The following is a 20,672-nucleotide window of genomic DNA, read 5'->3' as shown; positions in this document are numbered from 1 at the left end:
AGTCAAAGATGTTCTTGGTCAGAAGCATCCTCTCCCAGTACTTCCCACAATTTTACCCATACATCTCAAAATAGGATCTGTAGCTATCAATCATTTCTCCTTAAACCTTAAACCAGTGAGCTAACTCTCTGAGGGCTTTGTCTTTTACCTCAAAACGGATTAAAAGCTTTATTTTAACCCTAGGTTCATTGATCCAATGAGCATTTACCAAATGCATACTGTGTTGCAAAAGTTTTAAGAGCCAGTTTCTTTCCCCAAGATGCCTGATCTCGTTTCTAGAACTCTTAGGCATTACCTGTAATTGTTGAACATCCAGAGAATATTACATTCTATTACTCTTTTTTAAATTAAAAATTAAAAAAGTACTCTGGAATGTGATTAAGGGAAGCAATTAATCTTTTGGTAGGAGTGATACCATGAGACATAGGGCTTATAAGTGCTTAGAGATCTTTGGGATGAAAATGTTTCAAAAGTTGTAGAATGTAGTATCAGTAGCCTCCCACACAAAATCTGCAATTCTTTCGTATCATGATAGTGTGGTGGGTTTTTTTTTTTTCAAACTAAGAGTAATGTTCTCATTAGTTCTGGTCAATCAGGTTGTCTTTCTTGGCATTCATTACCTCCTCTTGTATGTGCTAAATCTAAAATTCCCCTGTCCTTATTTGAAAAATGAACATGTTCCATGAAAAGAGACCACAGATGTATAAAAAGTATCATTTGGAGTCATTATGCTCTCCAGTTCCAATCCTATTCATTCCTCTCTCTTCAAAGAAAAATCTATGGGGGAAAAAAAGATTATAATGATAATGTGTACCTGGAATAAAATTGGGATATAATGGCATTAACCCAGTGCTCTCCAACTGTGATCACCACAAGATTTGCCTACAGGCTCTCCCTTTCTTCCTTTTATGTTTGTCCCCCTACCCTGGGGATACATTTATGGTCTCAAAGATAAAAATCAATTATGGGTGAAAAAACAAATGGGGAAAAAATGTGTTTTTTCAATAACCTTAAAATAAGCCCCTCAAATTTAAAACATTTGTAATATTTATTCTAAGGGTATGTTAATGATAATATTTACATTTGTAATAATGATGATAGTGGTTGACAATTATTTAATTCCCTTAAGATTTGCAAAGTAATATATGTATGTGTGGTGTGTGTGTGTGTGTGTGTGTGTGTGTGTGTGTATTATCTTACCCCAATTCCAAGATAGGTGAAAATTTTATTCTTATTTTACAGAGGAAATAGATTCATTGATAATTTGTCAGTCAAGTTTAAGCATACAGCAGCATGGAATAGAGGGGGGAAATAAAATGATTTTTTTGTGGCTACTAGTCACCAAGCATTTATTAAGTGCCTGCTATGTGTCATTTACTGAGTTGAGCTTTAGCAATAAGAAGAAAGGCAAATAATAGTCCCTCTCATGTTGGGAGCTCACAATTCAATGGGGAAAGCAATGAGCAAAAAAATCATATCCAAACAAGACCACTTTGAGGAATTCAGACAAATTAAAGAGAGCTGAGATAAATATGTGCAGCAAATTATGCAAAACCAGAAGGGCAAGGAATACAATTATAGCAATGTAAATTAAAAGAACTTTAAAAGGAAGGCAAACTCTGATGAATAGTAATGACCAATTTGGACCCACAAGAAAAGATTATGTAACATATCTCTCTCCTCTCAGCAGAGCATGGAAAAATATTGCCTACAATAACAGATACAGTTAATATAGTGGTTGTTTTTGCTAAAATATTTTTATCCTCCTTCCGAGAGAGTAGAAATTCAGGGAATAGGGATTATTTGAAATGACTATGTTTAAAAAAAAAAAAGACAGGAAACAAAATTTTTCTTTTTTTAAAAAAAGTGAATTTTTTTTGTTTTTTGTTTTTCCTTCTCATGGTTTTTCCCTTTTGTTCTGAATCCTCTTTCACAAGATTAATCTGGAAATATGTTTAATATGATTGTTATGTATAACCTCTATCAGATTGCTTGCAGTATTAGGGAAGAGGAAAAGAAGAAAGGAAGAGAAAAAAATGGAGCTCAAAATCTAACAGATAAATGTTGCAAACTATTTTTATATATAAGGGAGGAATAAAATGTGATTAAGAAAAAATTAAAAGAATGAGTGATTTTAAATTAGATAAGACTGAGTTCAAGTCCTGTCTCCAACACTTATCATGTATGTGACTATGGGAGAGTTACTTGAATTCTCTAAGCCTTAGTTTTTTCATCTGTAAAATGAGGTGATAATATTTGAATCATATTGCCTAGATAGAGGTGATGTGAGGAAATACAGTAAATGTGAGCTAATAGCACATATGTTAATACTCAAATAGGTCTTCTTTGTTTCCAAGTAAAAATTAGGGTCACTGAAGGCATACTGCTGTTTTCTAAAGGGAAACCAGTTCATTTTTTCCCCTCCTGTTTAAATCTGGCCTCAGATAATTATTAGAATGAAATCTTGTTCATTGAATAACATTGATGATCCGGTCTATTGTAGAATACAGCTTGAGAAAGCTTGCCTCTTCCTTACGGGGCTTCTTTTTTTCTGTTGTTTTCTTCTTTTCATCTTAATAGAGATGGCTCTCTTAGAGAGGGAAATGAGAATATTGAATATTGTAGATAATTTTTATAGAGGACCGGAACGCTGGAGAAGTATGGAACTGATGAGATGATGGTTCTCTAGTTCACATATATAATACTTAGTTTTTAATATGGTGATGCAATAGTGCTGTAATGATGTAATTGTACTAAGGTATATAAGGGCTGAGAAGGACTGGAAATAATTTATTCCATCTTTGACCAGCCTTGTGGTGGCTGTCCTGCTTGCATCACTTCTCCACTAAGACCAAGGACTCGGGCTGATCCTAAGGACCTTCAGAAAGCTATCCCGAACATTACAAATTTTGAAAAAAAATCAGTATTTTTTTTCATTTAAAAAAGCATTGCTGATCCTTTCCATTTTTCTTCTCTTTGCTATTCTGCCGCTTTTATCCTTAAATATTCTAGGCCTCTGCTTAAACTTTTCACCAAGCTTTCTCTAAATTGGTTTTGCCCTTCACAACTTCCATTGCCTTTAGGAGAAAATATAAAGGGCTTTGAATGCCAAACAGAGAATTTTGTAAGTTAGCCCCCTCCTACTTTTCCAGCCTTCTTACATCTTATTCCCCAATATCTACTCTTCAATCTGATTGTCACTGGCCTCCTAAACCTTCCACCAATGAAAAATTCTATTTCTTTGCTCTAGCCATTTTCTCTGACTTTCCACATGTCTGGAATGTTCTCCCTCTTCAAATCTACTGATTCCCTTAGTCACCTTTAAGTACCAAATAAAATCCCATACCCAAAAGAAGGCTTTCCTAATTCCAGTGCTTTCTCTCATTAAATTATTCCCTATTTATCCTGTATTATAGCTTGCCCCATAAATATTTGTTTTCATGTTGTCTCCCCATTAAATCATAAGCTCCTTAAGGGCAGGCATTGTATTTTGCCTCTTAGTCCTCTGAGGTTAGCAAAGTACCTGGCACATAGTAGGCCCTTAATAAATGTTTACTGAATTGAAGTGAAAAACCTTAGGTAAATCACTTAATGTCTGTTCACCTCAATTTCCTCAACTGTAAAATGGGGACAATAATAATACCTACTTTACAGAGTTGTTATGAGGATTAAATGAGATATTTGAATAATGAGCACTTATCAAAGTGCTTGGCATATAGTAGGAACTAAATACATACTTGTTCCTTTCTCTCCTTCCTCTTTGCTTTTCTAATTGATCTATGCAGTTAAATTTATGTCAGATAAAAGGAATTATAGTAAACATCTAAATCTCTTCTGTTCATAAATCATTTTTCATTCTAAGTAAGTTTTAATAAGTCAGTATGGAATTTTGATTACATAGTTTAACTTTTTATCAGTTTTGTTCTTCTATTGTTGTAAAGTCATTTCAGTCACATCTAACTCTTTGTGACCCAATTTTGGGTTTTCTTGGCAAAAGATATTAGAGTGGTTTGCATTCCCTACTCCAGTTCATTTTATAGATGAGCAACTAAAGCAATCAAGGTTAAGTGACTTGCCCAGAAACACATAACTAGTAAGGATCTAAAGCCAAAATTAAACTCAGGAAGATAAGTCTTCCTGATTCCAGGTCCAACAACCTATTCACCATGCCACTTTCATGCTGAATTTGATGTTTTCACTAATAAATCAGTAGTCCAGTGGTCTAATTATATACAATCCACTAATTTAGGAATGACTCTCACATCAGTAACATCATTTCCATTTCAAAAAATGCAAACAGTCCCATTTTTTGTGATGTTACTCACTGCTCAATATTATCAAATGTCTTTTAATTCTTTTCTTGAAAAAATATTCATAACACCAAAAGCCATTCCACAGTAGATATGTGGTCAAAAGATATAAACAAATTCTAAACTATAACTGACCACATAAAAATATACTCAAATATGCCACTACTAGAAATAAAAATTAAAACAATCCCAAGATTTTTACCTCATACCATGAAAACTAAAAAAAAGAAAATATGGGATCAGTCAATGCCGGCATAACAATGAAGAGTTCTAGCTAATCTGTATGTCTCCTTGGAATCAGTAAAGAAAAATGACTAAATTGCCCCTATTCTCTGACTTCGCAAGTTTATCACTGGATATATATTCCAAAGATGTCAAAAATAAATGTTGAAGGTGATAGTTTCAAAAAGAAAAAGAAATGGGAAATATTTGTATGAATGGAAACAAGTTTTAAAAAGCATAATTTAGAGAACAAATAATACAACAATATTGTAAAGATAATCAACCTTGAAAGAGAAATTCTGATCAACACAATGAACAACCAAAATGCCAAAGGACTCATAATAATACCTGCTATTCCCAGGTATAGCAATGTTCATCTTTTATTCCTTATTATTGCTCTTTATTTTCCAGCAAAGTTCTTCCTGTCCTTACCTATTTATTCCCAACTTTGCATGAAGTTACTTAGTAATCAAGTCTTTGTGCATTTAAAAGATCTTACTCTTTTCTCCATAGAACTTTTCTATCTCTTCACCTTTTGAATCAACTATTGGTACATAAGCTGCAATTGTTTTTGCAATGGACTTTTTGAAAAAAAAAAAAATCATGAGTACTCAGATATCAGATAAGCAAATGACACAGGGAATTATGTTTCTTTTTGTTGAGGATACAGAACAGAACCAATTATTAACTTATTTGACTCTCTAAAAAGACTCCATGAGCCACTCCTCATCAAAATATAACTTCCTTCTTCTGGTTTTGTTTAAATCAAGAATTGTCTGATACAATTCATTTTCTCTAATAATATATGTATTCATTGATCATTGGACAAGGGATCTCACAGTTAGCATGCCAAGAATTAAGTTAAGGTTACAAATGGTGAAAAAAAAAAAAAAAAAAAAAAAAAAACAACCAACCAGTGATTCTTAATACCTTCTACTCCCTTTTCCAACACTACTACTAACATTATTCAAAAGCAAAAGGAAGGGGCATTTAGATGGTACAGTAGAGAGACAGCACTAGCTCTGGAGTCAGGAGGACCTGCGTTCAAATCCAGTCCCAGACAACTAACTCTTACTAGCTGTGTGACTCTAGGCAAGTCACCTAATTCCAATTGATAGCAAAAAAAAAAAAAAAAAAAAAAAAAAAAAAAAAAAAAAGAAGCAAAAGAAAGCCTCCCAAGCCTAGGAATAATTTTGTCTTTTTCTTTCTTTCATGGGTTGCCACAGCCAAAGTATTCATCCAAGTATCTTCACTGTATGGGTCTTTAAAAAAGGAAGATTCCATAAGTAGGGTAATACTCAAAACTTTTCTATCACAGTGGACTTAACAGAGATTGAATTCCACTGGTATAGCCTTCAAAAATTTAGTGTTATCTCTATGACACAATAAAGCATTGGAATACAACTTTATAAGTGTTATATAAGGAAATAAAACTCAAGAAAAATACTACAAAATACATTGGATCTAGAATTAAAAGGCTGCATATGCTAAAAGCCTGGTTTTTATTAAATCACTGGAAAATCACCTAACACTTCTATATGATGGAAATAATAATACTTCCTAGCAAACATTCAATAAATATTTATTAATTGACTTAAATGATTTGCCTACACTAATGTGGCTAATAAGTGTCAAAGCTACGACTTGAATTTAGTTCTTTTAACTCCAAATCTGGTGCTTGTTCAAGACACATAGAATGAAGTCTTTTATGGGTATACATTCAAGAGACAAAACTAGTCTACTTTGTTCTTAGAATGTTTTGTATAAAAGAGCCTCTTTTACAGTACAACAATTTTTTTTATGTTTCTTTTGATTAATATAATGACATTCCCTTCCTAAAGTCAGTAAGAGATCAAAAAGGATTCTAATATAAACCATTAAGAAATATTGTGGATGCCTCTAAATCAATTCATTGAGATACAGATTTAAGAATCACATGCAATAACTTGATATATATTGAACTCATATTAGGCCCAACTAATCCAATTTTCTTATAGTAGTAACCTATAAGGTTCTCCTCTGCTATCAGTAAGAAAAAGTAGGGAGACAAAACAGCCTGAGAGAAACCTGAGACCTTTATTCTTAGGGAATTGTATACCCTATTTTAAAGTCTACTGGAATTACAATGCAAAAAAAAAAAAAGTAGATTCAACAAAAATAATGTTTTTCACTCCAGGATCCTACAAAAATGCAGCTAACAAAAAGCCCTGGGGTACTTTCAGCAAATGCTGAATGTGAATTAAAAAAAAAAAATCAAACCAAATTAATATTTTATCGTTTATGGCTTATAAACCTAAAAGGCTTTTCCGCAGTGAAGCAATAAAACCAGAGGACAGTGCTGATTTTAAATGATAAAATGCAAAATCAGTGTTTACTTCCAATTATCTCAAGCTCCAAGAAACCAAAGGTGAAACAAACAAAAAAAGTCTCCTTGCTTCTCCCTCCTTCCCTTACACATCTAAGGCCTCTTTTACAAGCAATTTCAAAGGAAAAGGTTAGCTCATTATTACAGCATTAATTTTTCATTGAGCAAAATCAAGAACTGAAGCTACAGCTGATAATCAAGCAATTGTCCTCAGTTCTAGTTCACACAGCTGGGTGTGGCCTACAGGAACTATTGTGTCAGCGCCAAATGTACAGCTGGACTCAGGGCCCCATGGCAAGCAAGATCAGCTTTCAGTCAGCACTTTTCCAATTCTAACCTTTCTGTTGTTGTCCAAATGCTGCAGCACTCAGAGATTTCCCATGGAGACAGATGATGATCTTAACATTCACTAATAGCCTAGTTACAGAAACCTAGGCAAGCTACACTTCCACAGGGAGTAGAGCAAGGACATTAAAAGTAAAATCAATTCTGTGTGAGAAAAATACTGAGCCAGATTGTCCTCATACCTACGTTGCTCCCTGGCTGAAGATTAAACTATTTAGTAAACTGTATTAACTCCTACAGGCCACTAGAGTGTACTGAAACAGTAACTAATAAATTAATTCATTAATGTGCTAATTTTGAGTTTATTAACAATCTACCTAGGGTTGAGCCAGAAGTTCAACTTGGTATCTCTTAGGAAAGAGAAAAGAAATCAGGAGTGTAACTGAAATAGAATAAAAATGTATCATTTTCCTGTTCTACTATACTTGAATATTTATAAATTTAGATAATTATTTTACAACTCTGTGAAGTAGCACAATATAATCATGGTCATCAAGCTGATAGGGAAACTGAGACTTATGATAATAGCAACTAGCATTTATATAATACCACTCTAGTATTTACAATTACCAAGAAAACCCCAAATGGAGTCAGGCCTGAAACAAATGGACAACACTGTGCTAAACAAAGTGCTAAGTGGGTTATAAATACTTTTTCATTTGATTTTCACAACATCCAAGGTAGAGGCTATTGCTACCCCCACTTTACAGATAAGGAAACTGAGACAAGAGATTAATGGTTTGCTCAAAGTTAACAGTCAATAATCTCTTACGCCATCTAGGAAAGTATCTCCTCAGAGAAAGGCCTCACACCTATAGATAAAACTAGTTTAAAAAACAAACCTAAACAGGGGCCGAAAATCCTAGGACCCAACTTGCTAACTTTGAATTCACTTGGGTTAAAAGCATGGATACTTGAGCTAACATCCTAGCCAGAGACACTTCCAGGGAGAAAGACTCTAGGGATACATAAAAGGAATTGAAATTGGAGAGCCGGCAGCAGCTAAGAAACAATAAAGTCTTCCTATTTTCATTCATATTTTTTCATTGAAAAACTATTTCTAAAAATTGTAAGATACTTGATGATGTAATTTTTCCTGATTTGTTTTAAAATACTCTATTTTTTCTACTATTTTTAACAGTTTAACAAAATAGAATAAAAACAGAAATAGGCATAGAATATTAATAGAAATAGAATAATAATAGAATATTATATTATTCTAAAATAGAATACTGCATTCATATCATCAAGATGGGGAAAAGTTAAAGTTATATAACCTCCTGAGTAAGAGATCTAAATGAGAAAAGTCCAGGAAGAAACAATGATCAACAGAGATGTTATAAGAAGAAGAAAATATTAAGAATCCAGAAAGCCAACCTAAGATGAGAAATGTCTCCAGAGCTAACAAGGGCATGATGCTACCAAAGATTTCAGAACACTTTTTTAATCTCATTAAATTGTTTTAATGGGCAAAATCTATTTCCCCAATTTAATAAACAGAGAAACTTGGAAATGAAGTGATATAAGTGTATATTTTTGCTCTACAAAAAAAAATTTTTTTTCTCTTTCCATCTGTCCTCAGTCCCTCTCCAAAACAGTAAACAATTTGATACAGTTCATATAACTACAATGATATTAAAAAATATTTCCACATTATTTATGTCAAGAAAAAAGAATCAGAATAAAAGGGGGGAAATCATAAGAAAAAAGTTTAAGTGAAAATAGTATGCTTCAATCTGCAGTCAGAGTCCATAGTTCTTTTTCTGCATGTGGATAGCAATTTCAATCATAGATCATTATATTATATTATAATTATATTATAGTATGTCATCATCTTAGATCATTATATTTTAAGAAGAACTAAGTCTATCATAATTGGTCAGTGCACATGTTGTTACTGTGTACAATGTTCTGCTCATTTCACTCAGCATTATTTCATGTAAGTATTTCAAGGTTTTTCATTTCTTATAGCACAATAATATTCCATTATATTTTTATTCAGACATTTCCCAATTAATAGTCATGCCCCCAGTTTCCAATTTTTTACCACCACAAAGAGTTTTCATAAATATTTTTTTAATGTGGTTCCTTTTCTATTTTTTAATGACTGCTTTGGGATACAAACTTAATAGTGGCATTGCTGGATCAAAGGAAATGCAGTTTTACTGACCTTTGAACAAAATTCCAAATTGCTCTTCAGAATGGCTAGATCAGTTCACAACTCCACCAATAATGCACCGGTGTTTTAATTTTCCCACATCCTTTCCAACATTTATCATTTTCTTTTTCTATTTTATTAGTTAATTTGATAGATGTGAGATGATGCCTCAGAGTTGTTTTACTTTATACTTCTCTAATCAATGATGATTTAGAGTATTTTTATATGACTATAGTATTAATTTCTTCATCTGAAAATTGCCTGTTCATATTTTTTGACTACTTATCAATTGTGGAATGACTTGTATTCTTACACATTTGACTCAGTTTGCTATTTAATTTAGAAATGGGACCTTTATCAGAAACACTAGAAGTAAAAGTTGTTCCCCATCTTTCTGCTTTCCTTCTAACCTTGGTTGCATTGATTTTGTGCAATAACACTTTAATTTATCAAAAGTAAAAATTTTGCGTTTCATAATGTTCTCCATCTCTTATTTGATTATAAATTTTTCCCTTCTCCATAAGAGTATTGCCCTACTAATTCGTTTATGGTGTCATCTTTTACATCTAAATCATGTATCCATTTCAACTTTATCTTGATATTGGGTGTAAAATGTTGGTCTCATTTTCTACTGATCAACCCTTCTTTTTCTTAGCCAGCACCAAATAGTTTTGATGATAGCTGTTTTAAAATATAGTTTTAGATATGATATGGCTAGGCTACCTTCCTTTGCAGTTTTTTCTGTTACTTTCCTTGACACTCTTGACTTTTTGTTCTTCTAGATAATTTTGCTGTTATTTTTCCTAGTTTTATAAAATATTTTTGGTAGTTTGATTAATATAACATTAAATATGTAAATTAATTTTGGTAGAATGATAATTTTTATTTTATTAGCTCACCCTACCTATGAGCAACTGATATTTTTCCAATTATTTAGATCTGACTTTATTTGTATGAGAAATGTTTTGTAGTTCCTGGGTTTGTCTTGGCAGGTAGACTCCCAAATACTTTATATTGTCTACAATTATTTTAAATGGAATTTCTCTATCTCTTGCTGCTGGGCTTTGTTTGTAATGTATAGAAATACTTATGATTTATGTGGGGTTGTTTTATATTTTACAACTTTGCTAAAGTTGTTAGTTATTTCAAGTAGTTTTTAGTTGATTCTCTAAGATTCTTTAAATATATCATCATATCATCTGCAGAGACTAAGAATTTTGTTTCCTCGTTTCCTATTCTAATTCCTTCATTTCCTTTTTTTTTTCTTATTGCTAAAGCTAACATTTCCTGTACAATATTGAATAACTGTTGATAATGGGCATTTTGCTTCACCCCTGAACTTATTGGGAAGATTTCTAGTTTATTTTCATTACAGATAGTATTTGCAGATGGTTTTAAATCGATACTAATTATAATTTTAAGGGAAATTCCATTTATTCCTCATTCCTCCGGTGTTTTTAATAGGAATATGTACTATATCTTGTCAAAAGTTTTATCTGCATCTTTTGAGATAATCATATGATTTCTGTTAAACATTGTTATTGATATGGTCAGTTATGGTGATAGTTTTCCTAATACTGAAGTAGCCATATATTCCTGTTATAAATTCCACATGGTCATAGTGTATAATCCTGGTGATAAATTGCTGTAATCTCTTTGTTAATTTTTTTTTAATTTGCATCAATGTTCATTAGGGATATTTTTGTTCTCTATTTTGCCTCTTCCTGGTATAGGCATCAGAACCATATTTGCATCATAAAAAAAATTTGGTAAGACTGCTTCTTTGCCTATTTTTTCAAATAGTTTATATAGCATCAGAATTAATTGTTCTTTAAATGTTCATGTATAAACCCATCTGGTTCTGGAGATTTTTTCTTAATAAGTTCATTGATGGCTTGTTCAATTTCTTTTTTCTAAGATGCATTTATTTAAGTATTTTATTTCCTCTTTTGTTAATATGGGCAATTTATATTTTTGTAAATATTCACCTACTTTACTGAATTTATCAAATGTATTAGCATACAGATGTACAAAATAGCTCCTAATTATTGTTTTAATTTCCTCTTCTTGATGGTGAATTCACTTTTTTCATTTTTCATACCAGTAACTTGGTTTTCTTTTTTAAAATCAAATTAACCAAATAAAACCAAATTAACCAAATTAACCAAAAACTATCTATTTTATTGGGTTTTCATAAAACCAGATCTTCATCTTATTTATCAGTTCAAAAGTTTTCTTACTTTCAATTTTGTTAATCTCTCCTTTAATTTTCAGAATTTCTAATTTGGTATTTAATTGGGAATTTAAAATTTATTATTTTTCTAGCTTTTTTAGTTGCATGTCTAATTCATTAATCACATTTTCTCTATTTTATTCAAGTAAATAACTCCCCTAAGATATAAAGATATGAAATTTCTCCTAAGAACTGCTTTGGCTGCATCCCATAACTTTTGGTAGATTGTCTCATTCTCTTGAATAAAATTATTGTTTCTATGATTTGTTGTTTGACTCACTCATTAGGTTTAGTTTATTTAGTTTCCAATTAATTTTTCTTGGCCCTTTATGACATATGCTTTTTATTGTATCTTGAGCTATAAAGGATACATTTAATATTTCTGCATTTGATTATAAAGTTTTTATGCCCTAATACAAGGTCAATTTTTGTGTAGATGCCATGTACTCTGAGAAAAAGGCATATTCCTTTCTAACAGCATGTAATTTTCTTCCTAAAGTCTACTATATTCAACTTTTCCAAAATTCTGTTCATTTCCTTAAATTCTTTCTTATTTATTTTATGGTTAGATTTATCTAGTTCTGAGAGGGGAAGATTGAGGTCTTTCACTAGTATAATTTTGTTGTTTTTTCCTTTTACTCTCTTACTTCTCTTCATCTCTTGGATGCTATACTTCTTTTTTGTGCATATTTGTTTAGTACTGATATTCCTTCATTGTCTATAGTATCTTTTAAACAAGATGTACTTTCCTTCATTATCTCTTTTAATTATATTTATTTTCGCTTTTTTCATCTGAGATGAAAATTGCTACCCCTGATTTTTTTTAACTTCAGCTGAAGCATAATATATTCTGTTCCAGCCTTTTACCTTTACTCTATATCTCTCTGCTTCTTGTAAACAAGTTATTTTAGATTTGGATTTTTGATCTATTCTACCATCTACTTCCTTTTTGTAGGAGAATTCAAACCATTCACATTCACAGTTGTGATTATTAACTGTATATTTCCCTCTATCCTATTTTCTCCCCTCTTTATACTTTTTTCTCTCTATTTAATTTGTCCCTCCCTTGCCAATGTTTTGCTTCTGACCATCACCTCACTCAATCTGCTTTTGCTTCTACCAATCCCTATCCTTTCTCTTTCCTCTTTCCCCTACAACTTCTGCTATCTTTTCTGCCCTTCCATCTATCCATTCCCTCTTTTTTCTTTCCCTTTTCTCCTCCTACCTCCCTATAGGGTAGGATAAATTTCTAAATTAAGTGTTTCTTATTCCCTCTTTGAGTCAAATTTAGGTTCAAACAATCCTCATCCCGATCCCTTCTTTCCCTCCATTGTAATAGATCTTTTGTACTTCTTCATATAATATAATTTGCCCCATTTTTCTTCTCCTTTTCTCTTCTCATTCAATCCTTTTTCTATCTCTTATTTCTTTTTTATATCATCACATTAAAGTCACCTCATACCCATACCCTCTGTTTATGTCTATTCCTTCTAACTGCCCTGATAAAGATATAGCCCTCAAGAGTTACAAGTAGCTTCTTCTCAGGTAAGAAAGTAAACAGTTTAATCTTTGAATAATATGGTTTTTTTTCCTTTCCTGTTTACCCTTTTTATGTTTCTCTTGGGTTTTGTATTTGAAAATTGAATTTTCTGTTCAGCCCTGTTTTTTTTTTTCCATCAGAAATCAAGGGAAAGTTCACTAATTCACTGAATGCCCATTTTCCCCCGATGCTCAATTTTGTTGAATAGTTGATTCTTGATTATAGTCCAAGCTCTTTTGCCTTCCATATTCCAGGTCTTCTACCCTTTAATGTTCAAACTGCTAAATTCTATGTAATCCTGACTGTGGCTGCTTGTTATCAGAATTATTTCTTTCTTACTGCTTATAGTATTTTCTCCTTGATCAGATGTAATTCTGAAATTCAGCTACAATATTCCTTGGAGTTTTCATTTTGGGATCTCTTTCAGGAAGTGATTAGTTGATTCAGTCAACAACTATTTTATTTTCTGGTCCTAGAATATCAGAATAGTTTTCCTTGATAATTTCTTGAAAGAAGCTGTCCTGCTCCTTCTTGGATCATAGCTTTCAGGAGTTCCAATAATTCTTAAATTCTCTCTCATGGATCTATTTTCTAGATCAGTTTTTTTTTCAGTGAAGTATTTTACTTCTTTTTCTATCTTTTTCATTCTTTTGATTTTGTTTGACTGCTGATTGGTGTTTCATAGAGTTATTAACTTCTATTTACCCAATTCTAATTTTTAAGGAATAATTTTCTTCAGTCAATTTTTGTCCTTCCTTTTCCAAGTTGTTGACTCTCTCTTTCAAACCTCTCATTTCTTTTCCCAATTTCCTTCTATCTTTCTGATTTGACTTAATTCTCTGAGTTCTTCCAAAAAGGATTTTTGTGCTTGAAACCAATTCATATCTTCTTTGAGATTTTGCGTGTAGGATTTATTCTCTTCTGAGTAGGTGTTCTGATTAATCCTGTCACCACAATAGATTTCTATTGGTCAAGATTCTTTTTTTGTTTCTTGCTTTTTTTTTTTTTTTTTTTTTTTTTTTTGGCCTGTTCCATGGCTTTTAAAATTGAACTCTGCTCTTAAAGTACAGGGGACACTGTTCTAAACTTCTTGTGCTGGAGACCAGGAATCTGGTAACTGACTTTGAGCACTGAAGTCTCAGGTGCTAGCTCTTACTGTGCTGGGGCAGCCCAGCCTAATAATACCTGTGTTGGCCTGATTTCTAGGGCTGGCAATTTGCCTTGTGTACAAGCTAGAAGCTCCACCATTGGCTTGTGGTACCATTAACCTCTTAAGGCAGGACAAACAGGTATTGGCTGCTGATATATGCTGTGGCTAAAAGTCTCCCACTGGCTTGCCTGAACATGCCTATGCTGGGATGCACTCCCCTTTTACCCAAATGAGACAGACTTTTCCCGAAATCCTTCTAAGTTATTTTAATCTAGAAAATCATTTCACTCTGTCTTTTTGTAGATTCTGTTGCTCCTGAGTACATTTGGAGGCTTAATTTAACATTGTTTCTGAGGGGAAATAGGGAGAGATAGGCAGCTTCTTGATTTCTCTTCCCATCCTGACTCTTCCCCCCATTTTTGCTTATATGAAAAATCACTAACAAATTTGAGGGAAATTTGTTGATATATTGATTTTCCATTTCTATGGGTCATAGAATCTGATACTAAACAATTTATTTTACAAATCAGGAAACTAAGGCCTGAAGAAGTAATTACTTGTTCAAGGTCATAATAGCAGAATCAGAATTAGAATTTAGATCTCAGACATCCAGTCAAATAATGAAACTAATTTTCTTTTAATCTATTCTATTTTTAATATGTTTGGAATTTTCTCTGACACCCACTTTCTGTTTCACTAATACAAAGTAATTAGGCTTTGCTAAACACAGAGTCTGTTTTCTCCATCAATTGATAGAGTTTGTTATGGTAGAGCTGTGAATAGGTGTGATCTTCTTGGGAAGTAATGTGACTGTATAAAAGTAGAGGTACAAATTTGTTCATACCATTTCAACCAATAATATCATAATTAAGATAAAATTTTATAAGAAAGCTTGCTGGAGGTCAATAAAGCTCTATATTTACCAAAAGATTCCTAGTTGCATTATTTATTCACAATAATGAAAAAAAACTAGAAACAACCCCTAAATCTAAAAATTGAGAAGTGATTAAACAAATTGCAGCAATTTAATGTATGGGAATATTATTGATGTATGCAATTAGTATTAAATTACATGCTACTATTAGTAGTAGTAGTAGTAGTAGTAAAACAACAACATATGAGAAAACATAAAATGATCCTTAATGAAGCATCAAAAACTATGTAACAATGATTACAATTATTTAAATAACAATAATATAATCTGGAAAAAGATATACCGCAGGAAAAAAAGGTTCAGAAAGACATAGAAGCAAAGGGCATTTTTATTATCTTATTAAAATCAATGTACCCTTTTAAAGAACAAATTGTAAATAGTGAAGTTGTCCATTTCACAGACCACACACCAACAAATAAAAGAACATTTATTTCTTCTAGCCTATACATAAAACTTATAGTACTTTTAAAATTTCCCCTATCTCCCTGGATAACTCTCTCTACTTTTGGATAACTCCTAATTGTTATAAGTTATTTTTTTCTGACATCAAACCTAAAACTATCTTTCTTGAACTTACATCCATTATCCTGGTTCTACTGCCTAGAGTCAAACAAAACAAGTCAATATCCCTTTTCTACATGACAGTTCTTAATTGAATACAGCTATTATGTCCCCTTCCCGAGTCTTCTATTCTCCAGACTAAACAATCTTCATTTTTTTTCATTGATCTTTTCAAGACATGACCTCCACAACTCTTTCTCAAAGATGGCATCAAAAACAGTATGATTTATTTTATTTTTAATTTATGGAATAAAACAAGCATTTCCACAAACTAATAAAAGATCTGATTGTACATGAAACCATAAATCTATTATATATAATTTGCTATTCTTTGAAATATAGAATAGCTATCATGTAATTTCTTTTTTTTTCTTCCCTCCCTAACAGATACCATTAGACACAGGAGAGAAGGAGGGAGAGAGGGAGAGAAAGGAAGGTGGAAGGAAGGGAGAGAGAAAGGAAGAGAGGAAGGGAAGGAGGGAGAAAAGGGAGGGAGAGAGGAAGAGAAAGAAAGAGAGAGAGGGGGAAGAAAGAAAGGAAGGAGGGAGGGAAGGAGGGAGGAAAGAAAAGAGGGAGTGAGAGAGGAAAGAAAGGAAGGAAGAGAAAGAGGGAAGTAGAGAGAAAAGGAGGGAGGGAGAGAGGTAGGGAGACACAGAGGGAAAGAGAGAGGGAAAAAGAGAAGGAGGGAAGGAGGAAGGGGAGGAGGAAAGAAAAGAGGGAGAGAGAGAGAGATAGGGAAAAAGGGAAGGAGAGAGAAGAAGGGAAAGAGGAAGGGGGAGAGAGAGGGAAGGAAGGAGGGACAGGAAAGGAAAATGGGAGAAAAAAGGAAGGGAGGAAAGGAAGGAGGGAAAGAGGAAAGGAAGGAAGGAGGGAAAGAGGAAAGGAGGGAAGGAGAGAGAGAAAAGGAGGGAGGAAAGAAGGGAGGGAGAGGAGAGAGAGAGAGAGAGAGAGAGAGAGAGAGAGAGAGAGAGAGTGAGTGTACCATGCTAAGTGCTATACAAATATCATCTCATTTGATTCTCATAACTCTGGAAGGCTGGTGCTATTACTATTGCCACTTTACTGTTGACTAAATTGAGGCCAAAAGAGGCTTGAGTGACTTAGTTACATAGCTAGTAAAAAGTGTCTAAAGATAAATCTGAACTCAAGTTTTGCTGACTTAGGCCTAGCACTCTAATCACTGCATCACTCAACTGCCTCCTTATATAATATTATCCATGCTTTGCATGAGGGTATATTTAATGTATTGAATTTGAAATGTAAAAACAAATTCTCAGACAAATCTTTTCTTTTATGATCCAAATGTATCTTTAAAAACTGAAGTAAATTAAATATAATAAAACAATTTGTTTCAATTTTGTATGACAAATTAAAATGGTCAAATATACTACTACAAATATTAAAATGCTCAAATGCTCAAAAAGTATATCTTCTAATGATAGAGATGTCATTATATGCTTGTTTATTCTGTAAAACTCTTGTCCAGACCCTACCATAAGTTAAGTTTACCAAAGAGGATCCACATAGCAACTTTATTCTCTTCCTCTTGGCAACACTGTACCCCAATTGGGTATATGGCCATCCATCACTTATCCTTCATTCTTTCCAAGTAAGTAAAACCAATATAAGAAAATGTAGTCTGATATTTTGTTAGGCAAGGCCTCCTGGTCAGGAGATCATAATCAAAAAGCAGTACTTCAGTACTATACTCTATCCTACAGATGGCATTTTGTGGGTGGCAAACTAAGCCTTGTGAAATTCATATTTTTATGGTCAGAAAATCCCAATGACAGAATGAGAAACATGAGTACTGTTTATGCCACAAACCAAGGTTAACATCTTAGAGAATAGACTAGTATTCATCCTGACCTTTAAAAATTGAACAATAAATGATAAGTGAGGGAGACTGAAATTTAACAGGAACAATTGCAGGGTGTAAAAGTGAAGTCAGTAATTACATATGGCTAGACATAATTTTTTTTAAAGAATTGGACTAGGGGTAGCTAGGTGGTGCAGTGTATAGAGAACCATCCCTGCTATCAGGAGGACCTGAGTTCAAATATGGCCTCAGACACTTAACACTTTCTAGCTGTGTGACACTTAAATACAATTGCCTCAGGAAAAAAAAAGAATTGAACTAGATGATCTCTAAAGTGTTTTCTAACTCTACTATAAGAAATTCTATGCCAAATATATAAAATAACTCAAATTAAACTATGAAAGTTCGCAACTATTGAGACCTAATGAACAAATAAGACTAAATTAGCTTATTCATTATTGGAATTAAAATTGTTTCCAAAGTGTTTGAGGCTACTCAAAAAATTTGTTCTCTCAAGTATTTTAAACATTTCCATCACAAAATTTTATATGTGGTTACAGTATTTATCTGATCTCTCTATATTAGTATGTTAAGCAAAGATAAACTTAATGTAACTTTTCCTAAATTATCATCAAACATTCATAATTAATGAAATCTGGCTGTGTTTTTTTTTAAATCAAATGGCTAATCTGTTTCTTAGAGTCCATAGAAGTTAATTTACTAACATTAAAAATTATTTTTAAAAGACCATTTAAGTTCAAAGAAGACACTCAAAGGACTACACCAAGTTTGGTTAGAGAAAAAGATTATCTGCCTTCACAGACTGAATATGGTAGGTATCTCTCACAAGTTCTACTATATTCAGTTACATTTACAAAAAAGGTATCTGGGCCTGGAATTTGGTATGGAATTTATGCTGGAAAAATTCATAGGAGCAACTTCAGAGATGAAATAAACTATTACTTAAAATTAGCATCTATTGTATTTTATTTAAAAAAATATTCTCCTGTGAATAAAATAATTGTACACTTATTTCTTTCTAAGTTACTTGTTTTAATGACATGTAACACCAAAAATGTTCTCTTGTCTGGGACTAGAACTAAGATCTTTTCCAACATTAAGATGCTATAATTAGCTACTCTAACTAGAGACCTAAGAAAATTATACTCAGTTTCTCTAGTATAATTTAAGTTAGAATCTAAAGTCGATGAGGTGAAGAAAAGTAACTATTTGCTTGAAACCTTGGTCCATCCAGGAGATCATTATATACTTCAACAACAATACTAGATGATGACCAGTTCTGATGGATCAGGCCATCCTCAGCAACGAGATCAACCAAATCATTTCTAATGGAGCAGTAATGAACTGAACTAGCTATGCCCAGAAAAAGAACTCTGGGAGATGACTAAAAACCATTACATTAAATTCCCAATCCCTATATTTATGCACACATGCATTTTTGATTTCCTTCACAATCTAATTGCACAATAATTCAGAGTCTGATTCTTTTTGTACAGCAAAATAATGTTTTGGTCATGTATACTTATTGTGTATCTAAGTTATATTTTAATATATTTAACATCTACTGGTCATCCTGCCATCTAGGGGAGGGGGGGGGGGGGGGGGTAAAAGGTGAAAAATTGGAACAAGAGGTTTGGCAATTGTTAATGCTGTAAAGTTACCCATGTATATATCCTGTAAATAAAAGGCTATTAAAAAAAAAAAAAAGAAACCTTGGTCCATGTATTTCTAGGAACAACTCCAGAGCAACTACATGCCTTCCCTTCCCAACCAGTGGAGAGATGCCATAATAGAGAGCTGATACATTGGCAGCTGAACAAATTATCTGTGGCCCTTCCTGGACTGATTCAAGTTACAGAAAGACCATGACTTCATCTTCTGATAATGCCCAAGCACATGTTTCATTATTTAGATGAAAAGAGAAGTGTACTTCCTGTCTGCATGGTAATGATTCTATCCTAGTGATGCTTAAAGGCCAAAATACTCATTAGCCCAGAATGAGATTTCAGCAAGTAAAAGGGAAATTCCTTTGTACTCTCAGAGAATTCAAGCTAGTCTTTTGGACTGGGTTGGAAGAAAAAAATGTTGTGTTTCTAGGTACAAGTATAGTACTAACTGTAAGACAATTAGCTTTTTTTAAAATCAACTTTTCTTTTCCTCAGTTTTGCCATTTGTATAATAAGAAAATGATACCAGACTTCATCCCTCAACTCCTTCAAACACAAGAATCTTATGAAGATAAATGGACAACTGTAACAGATTCTTAACAATCCCTAACAAGTCTTCCCATGATAATGAAAGACATACATCTTTCAAAGTTTTACTACCAAATTTCTTATACATAAATCTGCTCATGTCAGTTCTCCATTCAAAAAAACTTCAGTGGATCATTACTTCATACTAAATAGAATTAAAACGCTAACTGGCATTCAAGGTCATCACCTTTTCTTTTTTATCTTTTGTCATAATACTCCCCTCCATGAATTCTATATTTCAATCAAACTATTTAACTCTCTGACCCCTAATGTATTTTAAACTATGCCTTCTCCACAATTTTGCTCATGCTGTTACTTATACTTGCAGTACCCTCCCCTACCTTACATGCTGATTTTTACCTATTCCTTAAAATACAAATCTAATGTCACTTTATCTTATGAAGCCTTCCCTGAACCCCAAGGATTGACAAAAACCCTTTGACTTAGACTTCTCACAGAAGTTTCTTTTAAATCTCCATAAAAAAGATTATTATGTCCAGCAATACCACTGGATAGGTCTATATCCCAAAGACATCCCCCCAAAAAATGAAAGTGACCTAATTGCATAAAAATATTCCCTTTTTGTGATGGCTAAAAATTGAAAATCAAAGAGTTATCTATCACTTGGGGAATGGATAAACAGTTGTGATAGTATATGATTGTGATAGAATATTATTTTGCTATAGAAAATGACAAGCAGGATGATTTCAGAAAAACCTTTATTATGATCTCTGTGGAATACAGGCCCAGTACAGACAC

General features: G+C 32.7%; 1 protein-coding gene across 2 annotated transcripts in view; it reads right to left on the bottom strand.

The window, feature by feature from the left end:
- SLCO5A1 (solute carrier organic anion transporter family member 5A1) overlaps positions 1–20,672 on the bottom strand; it is a 407,994-nt gene that overhangs the window by 40,478 nt on the left and 346,844 nt on the right. The window lies entirely within an intron of this gene.

Source organism: Sarcophilus harrisii, chromosome 1 (genome assembly GCF_902635505.1).
Source record: "Sarcophilus harrisii chromosome 1, mSarHar1.11, whole genome shotgun sequence".
NCBI lineage: Eukaryota > Metazoa > Chordata > Mammalia > Dasyuromorphia > Dasyuridae > Sarcophilus > Sarcophilus harrisii.
Note: the sequence above shows the minus strand (reverse complement) of the source record. Positions and strands in the feature narration are given on the sequence as shown.